Source organism: Varroa jacobsoni, unplaced genomic scaffold, assembly GCF_002532875.2.
Source record: "Varroa jacobsoni isolate VJ856 unplaced genomic scaffold, vjacob_1.0 scaffold_90, whole genome shotgun sequence".
NCBI lineage: Eukaryota > Metazoa > Arthropoda > Arachnida > Mesostigmata > Varroidae > Varroa > Varroa jacobsoni.
In genome coordinates this window covers 55403-69278 of record NW_019212992.1, presented here as the reverse complement: position 1 = coordinate 69278, position 13876 = coordinate 55403, and the positions used below count along the sequence as shown (strand labels likewise).

Genomic DNA, 13876 nt, shown 5'->3' with positions numbered 1-13876 from the left:
GACATACCTATTTTCCTAATGAAATGGAATTACAGGAAAAATGAAAGATCTATCTTCTCAAATCAAAGATTATTTTCGGGTTTGGGTAAATTCATGAGCGAAAAAGCTAATTCAGTCAATTAATTATGTGTAAGGTTGAATGGAAAAGGTTACCTGTGAATAGGGAAGCTCTCGCAAAACAGAAGACATCGTCCAGTCCCTTAAAACAAGCAAAACAACGTCCACTAGACAGGCTGTTAAGAGACTCGTTTGATTTTTGTATTTAGGGTTTGCAGCTATTGCTGAATCTGTTCCAATTACCCGCGAAATAAAAATGAGCTAATAGGAAATCATAGATGGTTTTCTGTATCCGGATCTTGCAAAACTCTAGCTCATTCGTTTGCATACATTTCATACATTATTAATAAATTTATGTGCGGCTTAATTGTGCTATAAAAGTCCGAGAGGAGAGGTAACCTGCAATGGTTGTACCAGCTACGCTTGCCAATTCCGCTATTACTCGGAACAAAGCATGAGCTTAATGAACCTGACGGTTGAAGAGTGAGCTTTCTTATTTTAAAGCAAGACGGTGAATTGGATTTTTTTTCTATGAACACAAATACCCGCCCCATTACTCCCCATTACTTATAGGCCTACAGCAAGTGCGTCAAATAAACAATGGTCGACATACATTTATTAGTGCCATAATTTTTTTTTAAGCAAACTCTTTGTTTCCAAGTCTGGTTATTTGTATCGTTCCGTTTCAAATTAGTCTATCTAAAACAATATCAACTAACAAAGTATTTAGAAGAGATCGCAGCTTTTGATTTGAAACGGCGCTTCTCCTACGTAGATCACAATTGCATAGCTTGTTTATGAAACACCATAGACAAAATGAGTTTTATGGTTTTACATATACAAGTACACAAGGTGGGGCATCTAAATACAAACTTTGAGAGCCGATTTTCCAGCGAACGTTTTCCGTATCTCCATGGCGGTTACATTTACTCAACGTGATCGCTATCCACCGTGATGATGGTTCGAATCCGCTCTTTTGCCATTTTCCTTGCCTAATAGATAAATATTTCTTTTAATAGTAACCGTTCGTCAAGCGATATCGATGAATGTGGACTCTGGTTGAGGTTACTGAGGGGAACACATACAGAAAATTTCAGCGGGATTAAATCTTGGGCTCACGGCAGCCTAGAGGTCTCAAACAACCAAGAAACCCAATAGGTAGAATAAGGCGTACATAGTCTCAAAAAACCAACCGTTAAAGCTTATCTGGCCGATGCAGTTGATATTCTGCTTCTTAAGTCGCCGCTAATTTCCAAGCGTGACTACAGAGCCATTTTGATGAAGTTTTGACTCCTTTGAATCTAAGCTCTATTGAGGATTTTCAGGTCTGTCTTGTAGAAATCCTAAATGTTTTGCGAGCTGTACAAAAACTGGCAATAACGGACACTCCCGATTTTGACCGAAAAGGAAGCTTTTGACACTTTGCTTATCTTGCGATATCCAAGCGTATCACCAGCAGGCTGTGAGCATATAATATTCTTTTGCCGGTCAACTAATCCCTAGTCGTCAGTGGTCAGTGGATCTCGTCACTGGTCGAAATTTGGCGCCAGCGGCCGAGTTCTTGTTCCGTGGAACTACGCTTTACCGTTAAGAAGTGCGAGGTTTCAATCAATCGTTTGAACTAACGGTGTACGTTCTCTGTCATCAAGGGCACCCGGGTTCAATAAATGCCGTCCACTAATTACTTCCTTTACTTATCCAAACATGAATGAGTAAAGTTTGCGGAATCTGCCGAAGCTCGATCCGAGGCACGAGCGTCGACAGTCCCAGATGCTCCTAGGCACAAAGCCGTTCGAACTGCTCAAACTGCTGGTTCAAAGCCGTATTGCCCGATCAGCCTCGAGAGTCACGGTCAATTCAACCGTTTGCTCTTGCCATTTGAAGAGAGGCCCACATCCGATATGTTTGGCGGCGGACACGGCTACCTAAAAGAACACCCATTTCACGCCCGTTGCTCCAGTTTGAGGATTCCGTATTTCTACACGTCAAAAGCTATTGTTTAGATTCGGCCCTGAATGAAGCATCAAAAAGTGGACCGGGCAATGCACAAATCGATTACAGGTGTCACGGAAACGGTATCTCACCGTCAATTTAGAGATACACGACAGGACTAACCACACATGAAGACAATCCGTCCGATAACCTGGTTAAGTGAAATGGAATCATATACTAAATATAGTTGCCAATTGCCGTCATAGATACCAGCCTCAGTTATGACATTGATATATATATATATATATGGCACTAGTTCTTGTGTACAATCTAAAGCCTTATAGTCAGTCTGTGGTTGGTTTTATAGCCGGAAGATAACTGAAATGGAGAGAATACTACTGATACTTACGGAATGAGAGAGAAACGGAGAAAAATAGAGCAAAACAATGAATTAATTGTACGTGAGACAGTTTTATTAGCCTTTTTTTTTCTAGGCCTTAGGTTTTAATTTTTCTTATCGTGGCTTCTAGAGAAATTACATACATGAAGCTGTGAAGGTTATATGTGTATTCGTTATTTTCCTCTTCTTCGAATTATATTTACTATTATAGTGCAAATATTCTCATTTATGATATCGTTGCCGTCTTGTTAGAGATACGGTGAGCCAACTTGTCTTTTCAATAAAATAATAACTACATCCATGTTTGTGCTATATATAAAAGTGATGTTTTGCTCTTCGTTTCACCCATCTACTCCACACGCCAGGATTTCTATTGCGAAACAGTGACCAGTGTTCTAATAGCCTTCAAATGTTGGCAAAATATAGTAACAAGCAAATGCTTATATAAAAGCCGTCTCAAATCTAACCTTCAAGCTAAAATATCGTGGGGACAGCTTGGTACGGTTGTACCTCTCTTTGAGTGCATTACTATACTGAGTAATGAGCATGTGGCCATCGCTGGTTCCTTCTAAAATCTGCGTTAGTAAAAGACAACCATGTCGTTTCATAGGCCTGTTGGAGAAAAGTACAGATAAATCCAGCAAAACCCACCCCGGCCAGATCTTCTAATGCAAGCAGATTACTGATAAAAAGAAAGGACTCCGTAGATTTTTTTACACAGTTTGAATAACCGAAGGCGTTGAAAAACTTAATATATTACATAAGTTAATCGCTTTCAGAATAAAAAGGCCAAAGATGACTAGCGAAATGTCAGAAAAGCATCAGAAAAGCCGAATCGCTTTGGCATATTCGCCATAGAAGGACACTGGTCGTCTACAATGCAAAGGCCTTTTGTCCCCCGTACCTATACCAGTCGTTAATGACCAGATTACCTCAAAGCCAGGAAAAGTATTTTTATGTTAAATGGAAAAATAAATAAAAACAAGTTTTTATGTTAAATGCATGTTTCGCAAATGGCATAGTAATCACTCGAATATTCTATAAATTAAACTATAGGAAATAATACCTATCGTTAGCATCACCATCTGTTATCGTGTAAACAAAGGAGGGGCATTTGCTCATCTTCTCCCGTTCCAAATATCTTTCTATCGTATGACTTCGTTATTGAAACATTTGTCTTGAATGAGCCTCAGTCTAGAGCGTCGCATAGCCCTCAGTTCTGGAACACCCGTAGACTCTACCAAGGAAATCCTAAGTTATGCAGACTCAGCCTCGTAGCGACACGACCTTCGTATGCTTCTGAGGACTTTTCACTGCAGAGATACTATCTTTGTCAGAAAAATCTGTCGAAAAAAATTTTCTTTGCGCGATTTCTGCAAAATTGGCGTACCATACCACTGGGTACCGCGTCATCTTAGTATCACAAAATTACGATTCAACGCGCTTAACATTTAGATGATATGGCCGGTCCGCATTTGCGCAATGCTTCTCCTTCATCAAGCGTATATATATGGTCCGTGTATAGTCCGTGTGTCTTTGTCCAGTAAACTTTCGAATACCTAAAGCTATTACAGTAGATTTTCTAAGGCATGTTTAATCGGCTTCGCGACCCCGAAAGAGGGCTCGAGAGCTTTTAGAGCTCAAAAAACCTAATATTTTCACCGATTTAACCAGTCATAAAAAATCTTTCGAGAACATCTAAAACGCCAACTAAATCCTGTGTTGACTCTCGCCGAAATGGGCAGGAATGGTAACGCTAGGACGTAAAAACATTATGTCACTTCAAGTCAAGCTAACGCTAATGATTCCTTAATGAAACATGCTTCGGCCTTATACTATACTTTAAACATACGCTTTCACAGTAAATCTGTTGACCTTTCAAAAAGATATGTGGAAAACGCATGCAAAACAAAAGCAACGCTCCATCCAACAGGTTAATAGTATGGATAGTTAAGAAACAATTAGAGAAAATACGATTGTGGTTCTATTATTGGAGTCCTTCAATATTATATTTTGAATCACATAGAATATCCTAATGGCCATACCGTAACGAAAGGTTACTACGTTTACCCAAATATTGCGAGCGCGTTTTTTTTTTTATATCCACTCTGAAGAACAAAGCAGTTCCTCTAATAGAAGTCAGCCTTGATATATCATGGGCGTCTAAAGGGAAACCTGGGCAAGAATCAGTGACATGACAATGTAGATTAACGTGGCCACCTAGGTCCCCTTTCACCTCTGGTTAACATTATTCTGATTTGATTAACCTAAGCCTCTATGCACGTGCAGTGTGTGGCCGGTAGGTAGAGGGACAATTCAACTGAAACGTATGTCACCTATTTTTCGTATCGTTAAGTTTTTTTTCTCCTGTTTAACTGTTTCTATTTAGACTGTGACTAACGAAGCAAGCGACAAGTCTTCAGCGATGTTTTCAAGCGTCAACGTCGTTGAAACGTCTAAATGAGTTACACTGATAAGGAAACAAGACCGGACGATAAGGTTAGTTTTTCTTCTGCCGGCAAGCAGTGTGTTACACCCTATACTAATCGAGGGTTTCGCTAGATCCCTATCTTACTATAATACATGTACGCACCTCATTCTTACAAACTTTTACAAGCCATTCATATAGTATTCACTATTGGAGACACTCGAACCTTCACTAACCTGTCGGGACATGTCATTGCCCTGTGAAGCATCAGATGCCCTTCTTCATTCAACGTAAACAGAAACCCAACGACGAAAAGCAGCGTTGTCGCGGTACCGTATATCCGTCAAAATGTATCACTCACTATCAGACAGACAGCACTTCTTGCTCGTATTATGATTACGTATTATGATGCAGCCTATTTTCCTTTCCTGTGGTCATTGTTGTCCACCATAGGCACAACATCGGTATTCCAATGAGCCTGGATGTGCATCTCTTTTCTTAAGACCTAAAAACGTTATAATATAATAACCTAGTCAAATTGTCGTCTTCTTTTTATCTCACTAGTGCTTAGCTACTTCGATTTAGGCTACACTCAACGAACACAACGGCCATTTCAGCTAGATAACTATCTACTATCTCTATGCAACTATCATTGTTATTAGGGTGACGATTAATTTCTTATGAACGTTTAGCGGCTGGCGGCAGTGTTCAAGCCAGCGCGTTCTTCGAGAAGTCGCGCGATGTCTGCAGGACGTGTCCACATACGTTTCGTTGCTTTATTCTTGCAATGTCCTTCCGGTCAGTGTCGAGCAACAGGAAGTTGTCCTGCTGCTTTTATCATCGCGTAAGTAAACACAGACATGTATATTACCGAACTACTGAAACGACACTGTGGACTTTAGTGGCGGTAATGGCTGTGAAAAGCCCGATCTGACCAGTTCGTTTTCTTCTAGAAAATCCCACCTTCGCAAAGAAGTTCTTTTCCACTATCCTAATCTCACCGTCGGGCTTCGCCTTTCTACTATGACTACAGAGACGTTCTTGACGTCACGGCAGCGACGATATTTACCATTCCCTTCCAGCAGGATCGTCACTGTTTGACGTGTAGTTGGCTTTAGTGAATTCATTCATCACACCATAACTGCTTTTTCGACGCAGGCTATGAGAACGCTGAACGCGAGGTGCTTGCACGATAGCTAGGTAGCCACTGGACGCATCGTCCTGAGTACAACGCCTACAAATAACTGGGTATCGAGAAGCCGAAACTATGATACGCGACGTTCCCAAGATTTTTTTCTTTCACGATGGCTTAGCCAGAGACGCTATCTGTAAAATTCAAAACTTAACCGCCGCAGGGTCGAAACACGTATGAGCATAGAGTCTAGCTAGCGACTGGATCTACAAGCGGTGCAACAGCTATTGCAGTTCCCCTCTATCTATGTTCTCTGATGCTGTAGCTGTTGGCCTTTATTGTCGTTCATCTTTCTATTCGGCAAAGCAGTAATTCGTATTCTTGGGGCTTTTTACTTTATTACCGTGCTGGTTATTGCATCATTGTACGTAAGCGTACTGGTACGGTAGCGACTCTGTTTACGGTTTCATTGTTCTTTTTTTTTTTTATTTCGTTGTTTTTGGGCTTGTCCCCGGCACTTCAGTTGACAGTAGCTCTGGATCGTTAAAAAATCATAGAGCAGTACTACGTAGCACAAATTTGGCAACAGTACCGCCAGAACTGATATGCGCAAGTACAAGATATCTGCAACAGGCTTCTGTGTTATCTTTAACTTTACGCTTTTCTGATGTTTGAAAGTTGTCAGATTGGCTGTATTCAGCTATCAGCTTTCTGCGCCCTTTTTCACCCATCTTCCCAGTGACCGCCAGCTGAGTGTTGGCAAACGAATCACCAATCGATGGAGACTGCTGCAACTTCCTATACGAAATCTACACTATATCGAGGGCGCAGGAGAGCGTCGATCTGCGGATTTAGGCACCTGGCAGTATTCTTTTTAGTGGTCCTCAACCAGAATACTACAGACCAGAAGCAAGGGTGATATAATTATCGGATTGACATATAGATCTTTCCGTTCTCTTTTTTTCGGTAGGAATGTACGAGTACGTTCCGCTTATCAGGCTGTACGTACGTGCCTCTTTCGCATCCCAGTGCTTCCGTCCACTCGATAGACTAACCTACGACTCGGTTCATGCACTCACCATAGACGCACTCTGACTGCTATTTGGCTTCTTTTCTTTCGACCTCGTTCTTAATAAGGCTAGTACGAATCTTGGCTTGCACCCGTCCTTTAGCTTTCCCTCACTTCGTGTTTCTCCCTTCACTCCCCGCTGTTTCACATTAGCACTATCGCAGGCACACAGTAATCGACACTGAGCAACGGATATACGTGTACTTCTATGAGTACAACCGTAGAGTGAAGGCCGTTGATGGTTTAATCTTCGTTGCCACGGCATAACCCAGTATACGAGCTATTCTGACTGCCGCAATTGTGGTTACAGCGACTGTGGCAGAATTAATGGCAAGGCATTAGCTATCAGATTAAAGCATCGAATGCAACACGCACTGACTTACGCTACGCTGGCGTTCGCCTCCGAGTCAGGGCCCCAATCGCCGTGGCAGTAATCTCATGCGATTTCGCAATGAGGTTAGCTATTTACCGTTCTCAGTTGTACCCATCGTTTCGATCTTCGCTAAGCATACGCCTGCTCAGCCTCCGTCTCACTGTGTGTCTAAGGCCGTTGTTACTGCTGTTCGTTGAGGCCGCCAAAGAGTTCAGGGGCCATTCAGATCAACCACTTGCGTATAGTAGAGGTACACCCATTCAGGGCCTCAGCCCGTGGCGAGGACACACGCTTCTGCCCTCTCTCAAATGACTGAGGGATTTCCACTGCAGTTGAGCATAGGGCAGTTGAATGGAGAAGAATTTCTACAATTAGGCCCGCAACGCTGGAGGGCAGGACAAAGCTGATGTGTCAATAGCCGACCGTATCACTTTAGATGCTGTAGAACGTTGTTGGCCGAGGACTCGAGCTAAGGTGCGATCTCATCTGCCTAACCCCGCTCGAAGCAGTGTTAAGCCGCATATGGCAATAGTTTTGGTCGGCTTATGTGGAAATGATCGATTTGTTCGCGTGATAGCTTAGTGGGTAACGTATGTGCCCAATGCTGATCTTAGGGACACGTTGTGGTCTGGGTTCGAAGACACATGGACAGACTTCGTTTCGTCAAGGAGGCCAACCGTCTGATGGAATGTCTAATGGCAATACTGGACCTAATAGTTGAAAAATGGAGGATATGCATGATCTGTGTACGAAAATTATTCGAGGGCAGGAAACCTTTAAAGGATTGCCAGGTCACCGATTGTAGCACGGCGACGGAATTGCGTCAATACAGACAATCGGTATGACCAATAGTTGCGGGAATGGTAATGCGTACGTTAAAAAAGGAAACGAATGATGCGCAGATAGTTTTCCGCTTCAGTAAATTGCGATCTACGAAGGCAGTCTCATCGAAAAGGAGCATAAAGAACTGCTAAAAATGGAGCAGTTTGTCTTGAAGGAGCTGAGAATAGAGACATGAATCAAAAGGATGGTCGATGAATGGCGCGTGGAATAAGAGATAGATGACTGGTCCTAATCTCTGCGCCCTAATTTTGAAACTACTTCGCCTAGTCAACTTCACTTTGTGAGTCGCTGAATTAGACAGAGTCATGATCAGCGACAGAACGTAAGGATTTGACGGGTATGAATGGAAATATGACTTGAAATTAGGGTAGCTGTTGTAAAGCGCAAAAGCTGAATTCAGCTGAACGCAGAGGGGGGCGATGGCAAAATGAGGCACGAAAATCTCGTAATATATAACTAACTATACCCAAAGCTGATACTGGATGGAACAAATTGCTCTTGTTAGATTTTTATTTAACCGCTACGTGCTGTGCATTACGGCTAAAATGAAAGCCACGATGCAGAAAGCGTCGTAAAAAGAAAATTACATTGATTTAAGTAGATAATTTTTCATTTTTTTTTTTTCTCTATTCCTATTACAAGTCCGTTGCGCGTATAATCGCTCGTTCATTGTTGCAAAGTAAATTGAATGACTAAACAGAAATTTATCGACGAATAGTAAAATCTGTTTGTGTGTCTTAAAGATAGCTGTACATTACCTGAATAGTAAGGTGCTTTTTTTCTTTTCCCTTGTGCAGGTGCGGTGAGCACCATTGCTCTCATACGTCTAGTACTGAAATATTAAGAATTAACATTAGCGGCAAGTATGATTCTTACTTGGAATGAAATGTTTCAACTTCCAGCAAATTCACAAACTAAACCCATATATCTACATGTTTCCAAAGAAACAGCCAAATACTCGTTAGACTTACATGCCCGTTTGTCGAATTATGATCAAGGGTTGTTTCTGTTCAATATTAGCATCAAAAATTCAATTCTTAAGGCAGCTCGAACGAAGTTGGCTCGATCTTTTGGCAATAGTTGATTACGTACACGTGTGCACAAAAAAATCTAAGAGACCTATGTGATTACTATGGATCGGATATGACAAACTCATGATTCTGCCTAGTCAAATCTTGATTAATAATTTGTTCTGCTTGAATTAATTTTCCCTTTTACATGTTGCTTTGAAACTTGGCTAGCTGGTCTCGTCTAACAAACTTAGCAAACAGGTTGTCTTAACTAGAGGGCAATCTTGGCCCCATTTTTAAATTATCTTTGAATGGAGGATGTACAAATAACAAAAAGTTGAAATATATCTCGTGTCGTTGTTAAAGACCATCCAGAAGTTTCATGAAGACTGTTCATCTAGAGTGTAGGCGGGAGCCCTCCCCATCGATCATGGCTAGTTAGGGAGTAGCCCGTTGTTCTTTATTAGATATTAAACGCTAGAGCGATGAGACGGTGGTCTGAGCAAGACAGACAAAGAAAACGTCGATTAGGACGTACTTAATGCCTAGCTATCCTATCGAATACTGTTTATCTCTAACCTTAAGATCTTCAGTGTTCTTAGCTGTGTGCTCGCGTGAAATCTTTCTCTGGATGAAATTTGGAGAAAGACGGTGCAGGTGGAGAATTGGCCAGAGAGAAAACGTTTAAGCTCGTTAATGGTCACGTCAAATTTAGACATATTCATTTAGCTAGTTTACTATTTTGTCATAGAGTCTCCTCATTACATCTTAATTTCCTGATTGCAAAACGTGTCAGCCACTAGTCGTTAGACGCATAACGGAAGCGTTTTGCATCCCCCTAAAAAATCATGTTGACACAAAGGTGTTATATAAAAACCAGCGGCGTTTGATCTGGCCATTTGTTCACTAGCAGGGTGTTGAGAAAAGGTGTTGCTTAAAGCATCTCAGTTAAGCGTTTCCATTGGATGAGTTACCTGCCTTAATGAGGTGAAACGTATTGACGTTTCACTGTTGTAAAAGCTCTGTAGCTCATGAGTTTCTGAAAAATGTGATTTCCTTCACTGAATTTTTGTTTACCACAGCAGTGAGGTTCTGGCGTGATTTTTGAGTTTTTGTCACGCGAACGCTGTCGTTTGTCAGTCTGTATTAGCCTTTTATGTTCTACGATGTAAGCATGACGAGAAATACGCACGTTTGATCAATTGTATACTACGCTACAAAGAAGGCTTCATTACGCTACGAGTCCATCGGGTGAAAATGAAGTTCAATATAGCCCTGGACGACACGGATGAGAAAGAGCTTTTACTCTATATTTGAAACTTATTTACAAGTTGTGTACAGTAAACTCGGCAGATTTCCATATAGCGAGTATGTTTATAAATAGGTTCATGAGAACCTATGAGTAGGACTGGTACTGGTACAGTCGATTAGGTACGTCAGGTACGCATGCCATTTATCTATGCAATCTTCGCAGTATATTCAGACCTCACAGGGACCTAGCTCGTTTTTTCTCATGAAGTTTTTTTGGTACTACGATTAGAAAAGATTGCCTCATTTATTTGCTAGGTAAGTAGACATCGTGTATTACTACAGGAACAGAACTAACGGTGGAAGCAGAAGGTATGCTATATGTTAGAACAGCAAAAGAAAACGAGGCGTGAGGACGTCGTGGTTGAAGACTTGAGCACGGTCAGTCCAAAAAAGAATTACTGTCCTATCTGGCGTCTATGTATTATACCGCCTAAGTGATGGTTGAGTATGATACCGCTCAAGCACGCGCTATATAAGTGAGCTAAGTATACACCATGCACTTAAACATAATTAACTTGATGCATGAAGTAACAGGCAAGTAAAAAAAGAGAAAATGTAAGCACAATACAGGTGATTCGATAGTGGCTGGGAGGATCGATGGAAAAGGTCAGTAGAAAACCGTCGCTTTAGGCCTGTCTAGAAAACGTGTATCGACACTGATTAAATTGTAATCGTGATGGCAATAACTTGCGTTATCGCAGAACAGTGTCGCTGTAGGTAATTGAAATTTGCAATCATTTTAGCAGAACGAGTTGAAACATATTGGCAACGGCGTAGGAAATGACACATAATAGTTATATAGATGACAGTGTCTCGAAAAGCGGCACAATATAGTCGAGAATGTTTTTCACGCTTCTAAAGCAAACGTAGCGAATCCTTAAACAGAGATATGACGCTTCTCACCAGTTTCAGTTAAATCTTTCGAGCTATTTTCACGTCTGGTAGCGTCCTTAAACCTACGATCAGGCGGCTCCTCGCTGCTCTGTCAGGGTACAATGGTCGAAGCACAAATTTCTTCGGCTTACAATTGTATCTGACGTTCCGACTGATCGAGCAAAGCGCACTCGGAACTGGCGTCCTGATCAAATTATAGAACTAAGAAAACAAATAAATGAATTAAAAAACGGTGCCATTTCCCCTTTTAAGGGAATACGTCGCTCTGAAAAAGTGTAGCTGCTTGCGAATTACGTACTGCAAATTTGTAAGTACACTAAACTGTTCCGAGATATTCTATTTGCATAGTATTCAGCGGTACTGTTTTGTCATGCAGACGAAATGTTCACCTGTGACATGCAGACGAACACGACTAGGACCGCTGATCTGATCTGATCTGATCTGATAAATTATGATGAGCTGTACGGCAATAAAGTCTGCGCACACGTTTCGGTTTAAAAGAGTTACATCGTATAACTGAATAACCCTAAAAATTTCAAAAGACAGCATCATGAATCTTGGATCTGAACCGCTATACGAAATTGCGATATATCTCTGAAAAGAGCTTACGTATATGCAATGAAGACAACTCAAGCTACTCTCTTGCCCTGACGCATGAGGTATGCCTCTAAGGCTAGCTTTTGAAGCAAGTTTTGTTCACGGGGCAGATAAAACGACTAGTACAACACTTCATGATGGGCCTAAAATCGAACGGAAGCAAGGCTTTCTAATAGGGAACCTAATAGTTACTCGAATCTGCTACGCGGCTCTAGTTCCAAAAGACTGATGGGAATGTTTGCAGAAGCTATCCGAATGCTTAAGTAGGCGCGACGAAATAGGCCATCAGACATGTTTTAGAAATCTTCCGCGTGAAAAACTTTTCCCACTCTTACTACAGCACTGAATCACGGAAAATGCTAGCCGGGGACGCGTTCGGCAGAACCGCTAACTCAAACACCTTTAAACCTCAAAAAATAGAGGGTATCAAGGATAATAGATCACGCCAACACAGGACAAGGGTACGTAAAAGCGCGTTTCCTCTCACCTTAAAGCTTTCACAAATAGCATACGCTTTATAAGCATTTGGCGACTAGAATCTATCTAAACGGTTAAGTCACGTTGTTCTTAATTGGGTCACATTTGATCAATCTCTACACAGTATATTAACTCTACACTAGAAGATTCTACATTTAGTAGTGAACATGAATTTTTATATTTATGGCAGATTCACATAATATCCATATGCTCTATCTCTATACAGACATGCTTGCAGGAAATAATAGCATACTCCGGTCGACTTCTCCGATTCGAATAACCCCACTCACCATAACCAGCCGGGGCGGCAACCCTTCCTGTATACTTCCGCAGTGGTTCAAAATCCATCATGGTTTTATATCGCTGGGTTTAGATAATGCCTGTGACAATTGATTGGAAATTGTTGACGAGCAGCGATAGCGGCCTCCATCAGTGATTCTGTCAAACGTAAAATGCCAGCCATCTAGTCATAACACGTACGCCCGCTAGAAGCTAGCGGAGGTGGTATCCGTATTGGTCTTTATGGTATTAACATGGAATCATTTATTGGGTAACATTTAACGGCGATACCTGGGTCATTTATGTAGCTGCGAGTTTTAATTCGGGTTTACCCGTGCATGACTGGAGCCGTCTAGCGGGAATAAAATTGTTGCCCCTAGAATTGAGTTTGTTCCATTAAAGTTATTCTTATTCGGCAGAAGCGAACGATATGTAGAGTGATGTAGAGTATGTAGAGTAATTTTCTAGTTACTTCTATATAGGACTACTGAACTGGGTTTCATAAAGGTAAGGTAGGAAACACGATGCGATGAAATTAGGTAAGGCTGCTCTAGATCGTTCGCCGTTTTTTCATTACAGGGCCTACTCTGTAGAGTTACAGAGTGCTAAAGTAAGCAGTAAATAATAGTAGCTATTAACTTGTTGGAGTAGGACGAGCCCGTACAATGCAAAGCACAACTTGCTACATGCTGTTGGCTGATACTGGACTAGAATATGTGCTCCCGAAGACCTCACGCTCTGATTATATTTTTTAGCAAACTACTGAACGATTTCTAAACTATGGTTGGAACATTATATGATCTAGAACCAACTTTTGCCCCATTGTTATGTTTCTTTAACTCTTGTAATTAGTTATGATTCTGGCTATCACTACTGATCTACGTATTAACTTGGAATAAAAGTTCTTGCGCTTTTTAAAAAGAACTTCCCGTTCTCATTTTTCCTCGCTTATTATTTACTTCTAATATACCCTTTGAAAGTGCTCTTCGTACTGCATCAGCGCGGGGTAGCGGTATTGCTATATGCGTGCAATTTCAATCTAAAAGAACTCCTCAATGATGAGTGTTTCTGGTG

The 13876-nt window shown here is 41.3% G+C and overlaps 1 protein-coding gene and 1 long non-coding RNA gene across 10 annotated transcripts in view; one reads left to right on the top strand and one right to left on the bottom strand.

Moving 5' to 3' along the window:
• LOC111264007 (pyrokinin-1 receptor) overlaps nt 1–13876 on the bottom strand; it is a 117401-nt gene that overhangs the window by 71992 nt on the left and 31533 nt on the right. Inside the window, exons 3-5 of one of the 9 annotated variants that reach the window (XM_086969887.1) lie at nt 12814–12961; nt 8993–9066; nt 5054–5322 (exon numbers count right to left, since the gene is read on the bottom strand). The gene's annotated coding sequence lies outside the window, so the exon portion shown is untranslated. Of the gene's footprint in view, nt 1–5053; nt 5323–5886; nt 7604–8992; nt 9619–11458; nt 11579–12813; nt 13315–13876 lie in introns of those variants that run through there. The other 8 variants (XM_022839585.2, XM_022839589.2, XM_022839597.1 and 5 more) reach the window with 8 other exon arrangements.
• On the top strand, nt 11657–13726 carry LOC147753945 (uncharacterized). Its single transcript, XR_015312527.1, has 2 exons — nt 11657–12507; nt 12750–13726. It is a non-coding gene; the product is annotated as an uncharacterized LOC147753945 (long non-coding RNA).